Genomic DNA, 12,518 nt, shown 5'->3' with positions numbered 1-12,518 from the left:
GTGTCAACAAGGCAAAACCAAGATTGATTAAGGGGTCAGTTAAAAAAAAATAAAAAAAGGAAAAATAAGAAAAGACTCTTGAGAGGGAAAAATATTTCCAAGAAAGACAAAAGCCATTGAACTTCCTTGTCTAGGAGTTTTGAGGACTGTGGAAGAAAGTAGACAAAGGTTGAAGAAATGATTGTGAAATTAGTTAGTTTTTGTGAATCATAATGGATTAAACCAATAAAAAGATAATTACACTGTATTTTATTTTCCCCTACCCATCAGATAGTGCTGGTTGTAAACTTGATTCTCCCTGCTGTTGTGTGACAAGACTTTTCCTGAGGAGAAACACACACACACACACACACACACACACACACACCTAATACTATGACGCTACGAAGTTCAAATTCCATCAAAGTTCAATGGTGAATCAATGAATATTTTTGGAGTTGCTTAAAGGAATCAGAATGACAAGTTACTTATAGAAATAGATATAAGTCAAGACAACTGCATAGCCAAAACCCACCTCAGGATTGATGGTAGCTCCAAAACTGTAGACTGGGACACATTAAACAACCTTCAGGGTGATGGGTGTCTTTGCAGGTAACTCAGTTGCTCTGAATGCCTTCCAGGAAGCTCTGATGACCTTTACTTCTATCTGACTGCTTGACTGTTATAGGGTTCCCTGTTTCTCCCAGGAAGCTGGGCATGTATGAGAGTCTTTGTAGTTGGACTGATCCGAGAGTGACCCCCAGTAGTTTCTCCTGTTTATATATTCTTGGGAAGGTGAAATTGGCCAGTTTCAAAGACTTCCAGAAACTTATTTGTGCTGTCTACTTTCTGTCTTAATGAAGTTTTCTGCAGTGTAGAAGGTTTTAATCTCAGAGAGAATTGTAACACAACAGTCCCTCCTCCATCTCTGATATCAGGATGTGTTGGCTAGTGACCGTGACCACATTTGTAAGTTACTTTGTTGATATTACTTAGCAATCTTGCAGGATCTTGCTTGCTTTTAATAATATTAAGATTTCTTTGTTCCTTATGGCTACAAAAATGTAGCTGAAGTTGATTTTAGTTGACTCCTTTTCTATGGGATCATTCCAGAAATAGATGAAGGCATTCTTTTAAAAAAATCAGCTATTCCTAATAATCTTTTACTATGAGCTGAATTACAAGAACAAATGAAAGTGTAATGATTCCTTAAAATGGATTCCCTAAGAGCTATGCTAGGAGAAGAGCTAAACTAGTTCCACTCATGTAGATCATACCCCTCTTTTATCTGGTCAGTATGGTTTTGCAAATCACAGAAATATCCCTCTTGTTCATTTTTAGTTATTCATATTTGGCCATTATAATACTTAATTTTTCTCTGTAGATCCCTGTTAAAACTACAACAGGTATGGACAAATTTTAATTATAGGTCTATTACATTTAATATCTATGGAGACCTTACTAGCTCCTGCCTCAGAATTAGGAAATTTAGATCATAATAAGCAAAATGACACCGGAAATTACAACTTACCAGGTATCACGCCTATTTAGCTAATGAAAGTCATTTGGACACCAGACACTGAATTCCAGCAAAAGGAAACTTTGGCAATGTCACAATTGTTCAAAAGTAATAAACTTGGGTGGCCTGAAGGTCAAGAGAAACACCTGAGTATCCTTGCAAAATTCAAATACCAGTATACAAATACTGATTCTTTTATGTTTCTGCCTTGAAATGAATTTTCTTTGTTATCATATTTCAACCCCATAGGCAATGTTACCTTCAGAACATCCCCTTATTTCAGATTCAATCATAATTGGAAAAAGTCTGGGGTATAGAAACATAAATGTTGTTTCACTAGGACACAGTACCTAAGTCTAATAACTTGGCATCTAAGATCCTCAGATATATCATACATCTACCTGTTCAAGACGTGATCATGAGTCTTATTCTGCACAATCAAGGAAAAATGATTTTTGCCAAGTAACCAAAGTACTGACCTCAAATTGACAATCTAGCCCAAGAATTAGAGAATTGTCCTATGTGGCTATCAATTACTGTATGAGAGCATCTTCAGCATTATTAGGCTGGTGAAGTCCAATGAGAATACAATCATTAGGCTACTTTAGTCAGTTATGTTACAGAATCTCTATTCTCTTATGTTACACTTTTTTATGAAGAAAGGAATAATGCTTATCATCTTCAAAGAACTTCCTTGCAAAGCATTTTCTTTATTGATTGTGTACTTCTTTTTCTATGTGAAAAAATAGTGCATCTCATGGTACCTAACAAATCTCATTACACTAAAACCAGTCCAAGAGTGGGAGGAGTGAGGTAATTTGCCTTTAGAACATGTTGGTAGTTAGCTGCAGGTTACCTGCCTTTAGTCTACTAAGAGATAAGACTAATCATGGAGAACTGACACAGTTGAAGCTAGTAATGTCTTTCCTCTTTGTGAGTAAATAGTTAGCCTAGTAAGTTAGTCATCATTCCTAGTGACTACCATATAATTCAACAATGGAGGTGGTTGCTATACTGTGGTTGTTACTTTTGAAAGTTGGCATTGTTAAACTACATGGTACCCACAATATGATGAGGCTCCCTAGATAAAAATTAATATTATAAACAAGCATCACTAATAGGTTTTTTACAATAATTATCTTGGTCTAAAATTTTTGTGGTATCTTATCTATAATTTGGTCAGTTACACTGGTTTCTATCAATGTATTTGGAGCCTATATTCTACAGAATACAGGGCTGAAAATAGATCCAGAGCAAAAGACTCTAATTGAGATGGTTCCAGAAAGAGAGCCTATGTCACCAGTTACAGTAATTAATTGTACCAAGGCCTCTGATGAAAGTTCTTAAAGGAAGACAATCTTGCTATTGATTTTGCAGGGGCTCCTCTCTGAAGCTGTTCAGGCTTTCCCAACAGAACCTAATATCTGTCAACTGAAACATGGCACTCTTATGAGCACAGTAAAAAAACAAACAAAAATAGATTAGAGATACATAAGCATATAGAAGAAAATCACTGTGAAATTATGGTATGTTACATAATTCTTCCGCATGGTTTGTGTTTAACTTGGGCGAGTCAGAAAAAAATTGACTATAAAGTGAGTAAAGATTTTTTTTTTTACCTATTAAAGAAATATGATAGGGGGTTTGCAGAGGGAAAACCAGGAAAGGGGATAACATTTGAAATGCAAGTAAATAAAATATCCATTTTAAAAAACGAAGATGAATAGACTACACGTGTGTATGAAAAAACCCAGTAGAGATTAAGAGAAAATGTACCTGCATTCCTTATAGGATATATTGCTTTTGAAATACATACACAGATATTCCAGTCCATTATCCCCAGTGAAAGAAAATAATCCCAAGTCACATTGATAAACTGACAGTACTTTCAAATATCAATGAACAATTCATCATCAGTCATAAACATATTATCTTTCAAGAAAAACTCCAAAAGCTATGCAAAGTTTCACTGAATGACCCCAAGGCTACTAGATAGACTAAAGAGATCTTCATGGGTTCTTTTGAAATATTGCTTTTCATGTTTAATGCCTCATTTTTCCAGACTGTACTTCAGAGTCTGTGACTTCATTTTAATAATCTTCTTTATGATTTCCATGCACAGTGGAAATAAAGACAGCCCTTGTACATGATTTATAAAATGTATGTCACCATGGCAACAATACTTTAATTTCGAAAACAGGTATCTTTATAAGAACCTGGATAACTCTAATGAGAAAGGACCACAAATGATAGGACAACTCTTTCTTTCTTTCTTTCTTTCTTTCTTTCTTTCTTTCTTTCTTTCTTTCTTCTTTCTTTAATTCTCATTTTACATTCCGTGTTTGTCTTATCTTTTTAAAATTATGAAATATGTTAATTTCTACACTCTCTCTAATATTACTCAGTATAAAACTACCTACTGCTGTGAAACTATTGAAGAAAAATTAGAAATATTTTTTGAAACATAGCAAAGAAATGAGAATAAATTAAACACAATTCGGTGAAAATAGATGTAATTTTCTGCCTGTTTTCCTCAAGATACTAATAATACTTTAACTCTTAAGAGCTAGGTTGCATTCTGAAAATAGAATGGCCAAAATAATCATACCAAAGAATGCTATTGTCTTTAGATTAAAAATTGGCAAGAAGATTCTCCTCACTAAGTCAGACACTGGATGAGGTCTCAGGAAAACAGCTGAGCCTCCCGAGGTGCCAGGAATGGAGATGAAACAGGATATAAGCAGTTCCTCCAGGACTGAAGTCCTCCAGAGAGTGTCTCAAATGAAAAATATAAATTCATTACACATTCAGCTAGCCATTATTACGGATGTGTTGTTTTTTGGGTACCATACCTCTTTTGGGTGATACAACTTCAGGGAGTTTACAGTTCAAGTGATGGAAAGTTTTAAAGATTATTAAAAGCATGAATAATTATAAATATCTCCTTTGTTATAAGGGATATAAAAGCTTGCAATAATCATTTTCTAGTATATCAGGTTCTCATTAAGTCTAGTAATAACTGTGTATTTATATTATGCTAATGAATAGAGATACAATATTTTACGTTTTTATTTTATTAAACATATAGAAGAGGGAAAACAATGATTTTTGACTTCAAGCAGCATACTCAGTTTCCAAGAACAGTTAACTTTAACATAAGGTGTTGGAACAGGACTGGTGATGGCTGGTCGAGAGGCAACAGAGTCACTTAACAAATCCCAGGAAATCTGAATCCTGAGACCAGCATCAGGGTGCAGATATGAGTTTATTGCCTACCCCTTAATCTTACATACAGTGACTGAATCAATCTCAAGCTGTTTGTTGGTCTGTACTATCTTGACACATTGTCACCCTTCTCCAATGAAATCCTGACCTGATGAGGTAACTCAGGAGTCACCTGTGAGGACTTCTATGAAAACAGGCAAAGCAGCCGTGTCCTTTGCCTTGGTGCCTTTCAGCTGTCTCAACAGTGTCCCAGGAACCAACTTGGATATAACATGCAGCAGATCAGGACTCTTCACAGAGTAGCAGGAGCCTATGGAGCCTCTCTCTTCATCCCACTTTTTCCTTCAAAGTCCAACTTCCACATCTCCCACAATAAAGAGTTGATGATACTGCTTTGAAATAAATACAAATACAGAATTTGAGTCAATAATATATACAGGTAAGAACAGAGAAACATGCCCAGACAAAGTATTATGAGATACAAACACACACATACACACACACCCCCCAAACAAACAAACAAACAAACAAAACCACCACAAAACAACAACAACAACAAAAACAACAACAGTTTGTAATGGCCATCTACTGGTAGGCATAGGGTCTGGACTTAAGAGCAATTTGTGTCCCTAGTAAGACTTAATTGAAGAAAACTATTTTTTTTTTTTACGTGCAAGTGCTTATCAATTGGGTTAAGGGTGGAGGGTCTATAACTATTTCCAGTCTCATCTCATGTACAACATCAGGTTCTGATCTCTGTAGGCTCAGTGCATGCTGTCACAGTATCTGTGAATGCACAGGTGCTGGGGCTCTGCTGTTTCCATGGTGTTCGCCTTCCTCTCTGGTCTTACAATCATTCCACCTCACCTTTCTCAGGGTTCCCTGATCTGTAAATGGAGGGAATTGATGGAGACATCCCATTCAGGACATAGTGTCCCAGTGTCTCTTACTCTATGCACGTTGTCCAGTTGTGGTCCCCCATGTACGGCAAAAAAGCCTCTTTGATGAGAGAGGTGTAGTGGTGTAGTAGAATGTAATGAGCCTTACCAAAGAATATAATTTGCTTGTTCATTTCCTTTAGCAGTACAGTGTTATTTTTTTTCCACAGCTTCAATTGAATCAAAGAGATCAACATAAGGGCAGATACATTGAAGAGAATACACATGCACATGCATCTGATAGGAGAAAAAGTAGGGAACTGTCTTGACCTTATTGGCACAGAAATGACTTTCTGAAAATAATACTGATTGCAGTGGCACCAAGAACAATTACTAAATAAAACTAAAAATCTTCTGTATAAGTACAGCATGATTTAAATAAAGTCATAGCTTGCCAAATGATAAAAGACTTTTTAACCAACTAGGCATGCAACAAAAAGCTAATATCTAAAGTTATATAAAGAACTCAGAAACATAGACATAAGGATTATAAGTAACCATATTTTAAAATGTGGTACAGCTATAAATAGATTATTGTCACAAGAGAAAATACAAATGGCTGAGAAGCATGTAAAGAAATATTCAACATTCTTAGTCCTAGGGGAAATGGAAATCAAAATTACTTTAAGATAAAAAATCTCTCACAGCTAGATAAACAAGTGACCACTCATGTTTGTAATGATACAGTATAAGTGGCACACTCATCCATTGCTGTGGGAGTGTAAACTTAAATATGCACTATGGAAATCAGTCTGGTAGTTCATGAGGACTGTGGAGTTGATATACTTTAATATCTAGCTTCACTATTCTTGGGCAAAGGCTGTACCCAAAGGTTGCTTCTTTCTACTATAGAGACTCTTATTCGACCATGCTCATTGCTGCTCTATTCAAAAATAGCTAGAAAGGAGAAACAACCTAGATGTCAATAGATGAAGAGATTTAAAAAACAAAACAAAGCAAAACAAACCTGTGGTACTTTTATGCATTGATTATTGCAAAACTGTTAAAAAGGTGAAAACTACAAGTAAATTATTGGAGCTAAAAATAATTTGAAAGAAGTAACTAGAACATAAAAAGACAAATATGGTACATATTCACTTATATGCAGAAGTTAGCTGTTAAATTGTCAATAAGCAATCCATATAACCACAGAGGATAGGTGTAGAGTAAGTGGTTAGGGTAGGAATGAATCTTCCTAGGAGGATAAATGATAGATTTCTATGAATGAATTGATGTGATGGGGTGCTAAAATGTTAGAATCAAACAGGGTGTGTGAAGAAAAAGGCACAAGGAAGGTAGTATGGGAAGGACAGCTAAAACTAAGGGCCATTTGAGGGACTTAACCAGTTGTTTGGGAAACGCAATACAACAGAACCTTTCTAAAATATATACATAGATTAAGATGATCTAAATAGAAATGAAATGGAGTTACAGCTGGGTATCTCACATTGCCAAATGAAGACCCAAGTTCTGAAAATTGGTTAACCAGCTGAGTTGTCTGCCAAAGTAGCCCTGTGATAGCCCCCAAACAACCTAACCTATGCCAAGCTATTGGTTGACCTTTACAAACTGATGGTAAGGCCCTATTACCTAAGACGATGCACAACATGTTAAACATGGAGAAGTTGAGCTGGTGGCTACCTAGATCTTTCAACCTTACTGATTAGACCAGCCATAGTCCTGTAAGATACTCTGCATGCTACCAAAGGAGAAAGCTAAACACAAACATGGCTACAAAGTGTTAGATCTACTATGCTGACTTGCATGTGTCCCAAAGCTTGCAGAACTAGCCAGTATCTGATAGAATTTAAAGCCTAATACTGGTTGTGGCACTCATCCCTGGAATTTCTCTTGTAAACAAGAATCTGCTGCATTTTATCCACCTGGTTTCTATTAAGTCCCCTCAGGTGCACCAATAAGAGGAACCTTCATTTGATGGAGGACTTCCCCACCTTACAATATGCCTGCTAAAGAATAAAGGCTTTCAAAATTCAATAAACTGAAGCCTTTCTTTTTCTTAAGATGAGTTATTAGTGATATGTATTTGCAGTTTGGCTCATTATCAGAACCCCTACACTCAAAATATAGTTTTAATTATGTATGTAAAATAAATTCACCATATTCAGGCAGATTGTAAGGTAAAACATACAAGATATTTATTATTATTATTATTATTATTATTATTATTATTATTATTATTATTACCACCCCATGGTTGAGTTGTAACATGTGGCTTATTGGAATAGCTTAAAAGTTCTATTTTGTTGAATAACAATAATAAAGAAAAAATCTTTTAAATCCTGACATTTTTCTTTATATTATAGTAAAGGTATGACTGATCACATTATAGAACATTTTATGATGTTTTGAATATGGCAAGCTTGTATGAAACACTTTAGTGCTTTGTTCATCTCAAGGCAGCGACTGAAGTACTGACTTCAGGGGCCAAGTGTCCTCTCCAGTCATTCAGGGTTCCAGACTGGAAGTATTACCTTCATATGCAATAAAACTAAGACAGTAAGTTGAGAGAAGAATTAAGAATTAAGAATTTACAATGGGTAGAGGCTAGAAGTGTGATTCACATTGAAGCAAACAGTGAAGTTATGAAGAGGCAAGGCAGGTGTGACAGTAAGGCCACAGAATTTGACCTTGAAGCTGAAGAGTTCATCCCCTTGCCAAAGGGAGATGTGCACAAAAAGAAGGAAATCATACAGGATGTGACCTTGCATGGCCTGGACATGGCCAGTGCATGTCCTCAGGGTGAACAAGATATTCTGTCTATGATGGGCCAGTTGATGAAGCCAAAAAAGGTAGATCACAGATAAACCATGAGGGGAGATCAGCAAGGTGGTGAACAAATACATCGACCAGAGCTGGCCCCTGGGGTACTCTTTGTCAATGAGATCCACATGTAGGATATCGAGTGCTTTACCTACCTACACTGAACCCCAGAGTCCTCCATCACCCCCATTGTCATCTTTGCATCCAACCGAGACAACTGTATCATCAGGGGGCACTGAGGACATCACTTCTCTACAAGGCATCCCATGTAGAGAATGGGACCCACTGGATCGGGTGATGATCATCAGGACTATGCTGTATACAGCACAAGAGATGAAGTAGCTCATTAAGATCCGATCCCAGATGGAAGGCATCAACATCAATGAGGAGGCACTGAACCACATTGGGGAGATTGGCACCAAGACCACTTCACTCCGAGGTATTCAGTGCAGCTGCTGACCCCAGCCAACCTGCTGGCAAAGATAAACGGGAGGACAGTACTGAGAAGGAGCGCGTGGAAGAGATCAGCTAGCTCTTCTATGACACCAAGTCCTCTGCTGACCATCAAGACAAGTACAAGAAGTATCGTTGGGTTTGCAGTGCACTCAGAGAACAGACCCCACACCACGGACAGGGTCTTGCCTCAAGCATGCTTTGCAGTGTTACAATTTCTTTGTAAATTATCAAACCTCCATAGTTGTTTGGAAGGAACCATTTCCCATCTTGTTGTTTTCTAATAAAAGTGAATAGGCTATTTTGGAAACAACAACAGCAACAACAAAAAAGAATTTACATTGACTTGTTGGGAAGCAAACAAATATTGAATGGAAATTGTAACCATTTCATCAAAAGAAATAGAAATATACAGCATTCTCTTAGAATGACTCCAGATTTTAGAATATTTTATCAGAACAAATGTATCTTTAATTAATGTGGATATATTTTGAAATACTGATTCAAAGAGAAGCTAGCTCTGCTTCTTGAATATTTATTCTTAAATTATGTTATTATAATTATTATTATTATTAAGGTTCTTTCTTGCATTATGTGAGAACTTACCATCTAACCAGTCCTTTAGAAGTGCACCCAGGGCTCTTAGTCACTGAGTCATGTCTTCATACCCTAGAATAAATACATCTTATTAGATGATTTTGATATAATCAGTCTTTCTATTATACTTCTCTGGGTCTAACATCTATCTATCCATGTTTTGCTGGTCTTCTCTCATCTGCTCCCAGCTAGAGAATCTGTGACTGGCCTGCTAGTAATGTCACAGGTGAGGTCCTATCTGGGGAAATTACCGAAATGAAATAGAAAGAATAAAATAGATCACCTTCAACAAAACAAACCACACTTTTATAGTCCCCATTGAACCCTTTATTAAATAAAGGGGTGTGTCATTTTGCTATGGAATACCTCTTTTAATTATAGTGCCTGCTTTAAAATTGCAGCTGAATATAATATAATTTTAGCAGTCTGTCTCTCCTAAGGCATCAACACCATTTATCACTCCTGCTGCCATCTGGCGCGTCTGAACCATCATGATCAGCAGTTTATGAGGAAATTAAAACATTCAATGGGTCTCTCTTCAATAATGTCTTGAGGTCAGGGACAATATTGCCAGCAGCAGTAAGATGCATTTTTATCACACACTTGAGAGGCATCCATTCACATATTTTATAGCTTTCTAGGTTAAGACTAGCCAAGCTTTTCCTTATTTGTACTGGTGTGACATGGGGGTCACTCTGTATAATAATTATCTAAGAATAACTCAGAATAGCCTCCTCTCTAATATTATGCTTATGCAGCTACATTCAGCTACAGGATGAGCTGCAGCAGTAAAATTCTCTCTCTCTCTCTCTCTCTCTCTCTCTCTCTCTCTCTCTCTCTCTCTCTCTCCTATTCCTATCACTCTATATCCCCCTGTTTTGTTTGGTCAGTATTTGTTTTTTCAGTTTAACGATTCCTTCTAAAGTCCAATGTTTGAATATCATTTATTGAAAACATATATATATATATATATATATATATATATATATATATATATATATATATCACTGCTAAACTAATTTTGTAATTTTATAATACTATCCAAAAATCATTGGACCATGGAAATGAAAGTCCTTTTATAGGAGAAAGTTTTACATTATATTATTTTAATTGATATATTTGCCCATTCTCCAGTGAATATCAACCCACCGTGTTTAATAAGAAAACTGTCCCAGTAACTATTGAGTTAAAGAACACACAAGTCTTTTGAGTAGTTGTTTGAATTTGTTTGGCTAAGTTATTTTAATTATTTTGGTTATTTGTACCATTATTTAAATCTAATAATCAACTTGTATTTATTGCAAAAATATTATTGAGATGCTTATAATAATTTTGTAAATGAAAAATTTGAAAAAGTGCTGATTTTATTAATATATTTTTTCATGTTTCTCAAATATTTATTTTGTGATTCACATTGGCAAATATACACTTGCACACTTTTTTTGTCCATACTTTTTAAAAAATATATTCTTTAATCATTTTTAGAGTACAGACTTTATCCTCTTCCTTGTCCACTCTCTGGTGGTTCCACATCCCATACCTCCTTGACCACTCTCCAAGAGGATAATCCTCACCCCCAAACCCCCACTCCAGAAAGCGTCCCCACTCCCTGGGGCATCAAATTTCTTTAAGGTTAGGTGCATCTTCTCTGACTGAGTCCAGACCCAGGAGTCAACTGCTGTATATGTGTTGGGCGATCTCCTATCAGCTGGTGTAGGCTGCCACCTGCCTGGTTTGTGGCTTAGTATCTGAGATATCTCAGGAGTCCAGGTTATTTGAGACTGCTGGTCTTCCTATAGGGTCACCCTATACAATAATATCTTCCTATAGGAAATGATATCATCAATCTGCTTTTTAACTAGGAAATTAATTTAATTGATATTAACATTGTATTTTAAAATCTCTAGAGTAGGAAAAAATAATGAATTTGGAAGTTTCTCATTGCTGTAATTGAATATCTGGCAAAACCAACTTAAGGAGATAATTTTCATTGACACTTCCATGGCACACAGGCCATCATGATTGGAATGACTTGATAACAAGCAGGAGCAGGAATCTAAATGGCTACTGTGTTTGCTCTCAGAATGTACAGAGTGAGCTGAAAGTGAGTTTGTCTTAGAAAGTTTTAGTGCGCACCACCAGTGGCCCACTTCCGTGGAGGCCTTAGTTCACTTTCCTAAACAGTGCTAACACTAACTTTGGGGGATTCATCAACCTATGGGGGACATTTTTCATTCAAACTAATGCATAATTTTGAGATAATTGATACTTGTCAAAAAATTTTAGATCTTGTGTATTTTCCTCCCTCTGGTAGATTGGGCAAACTATAATTGAAGTCAACCTACAGTTGTACAGACTGCCATTTGGGAGGTCCTGAGATCTGAACAGAACTGATGTCTTGGATAAGTAGATGAGAAACAAGTTTAATGTCCCCACATTGAAATATTTACAGAGATTGGAAGGCAAAGCTAAGAAAGCTAGGAATACAACTGTTGATCAGTGTCCATATTTTTTTCAAAAATGAGTTCAGAAGCCTGGTAGCTTTATTTGGGAAACTGAGTTGGTAAGAAAAAGTCATGTTGTTAATCCATTAGTTTAAGACCGTTTTATAATTATCTGTTGTTATTTTGGATAAATGAATATTTCAACATTTTAGTTATGTTATAATCAGAGCAGTTAGGTAAGTCTAGATGATATGAGAGAATCATGGCTTTCCAATCAGACACTAATAAATTGATAGACATGGAAAATATCATGCACCCTATAGAATGTACCAGAGACCTGGGAAGTGAGAGACTCTTAGGACTCAAAGGGAGGAACCTAAAATAAAATGCCCTACAGTAGGGAGAGGGAACTTCTAGAGTCCACCTCCACCAGTAGAAAGACAAGACGTCAAGTGGAGTGATGAGATTGCCATCTCACAGTCAAAAAAACTCTAACCTAGAGTTAATTGTTAATTGTTCCTGTCTAAAATAACTGCAGGGATAAAAATGGAGATGAGCCTGGGGGAAAGGCGGTCCAGTGAA

The 12,518-nt window shown here is 36.3% G+C and overlaps 1 pseudogene; it reads left to right on the top strand.

Annotated features, from left to right (window-relative positions):
- The first annotated feature begins 575 nt into the window (after positions 1-575).
- LOC110336266 lies at positions 576-9,121 on the top strand (annotated as a pseudogene).
- The last annotated feature ends 3,397 nt before the right edge of the window (positions 9,122-12,518 follow it).

This window comes from Mus pahari, chromosome 19, assembly GCF_900095145.1.
Source record: "Mus pahari chromosome 19, PAHARI_EIJ_v1.1, whole genome shotgun sequence".
Lineage (NCBI taxonomy): Eukaryota > Metazoa > Chordata > Mammalia > Rodentia > Muridae > Mus > Mus pahari.
Note: the sequence above shows the minus strand (reverse complement) of the source record. Positions and strands in the feature narration are given on the sequence as shown.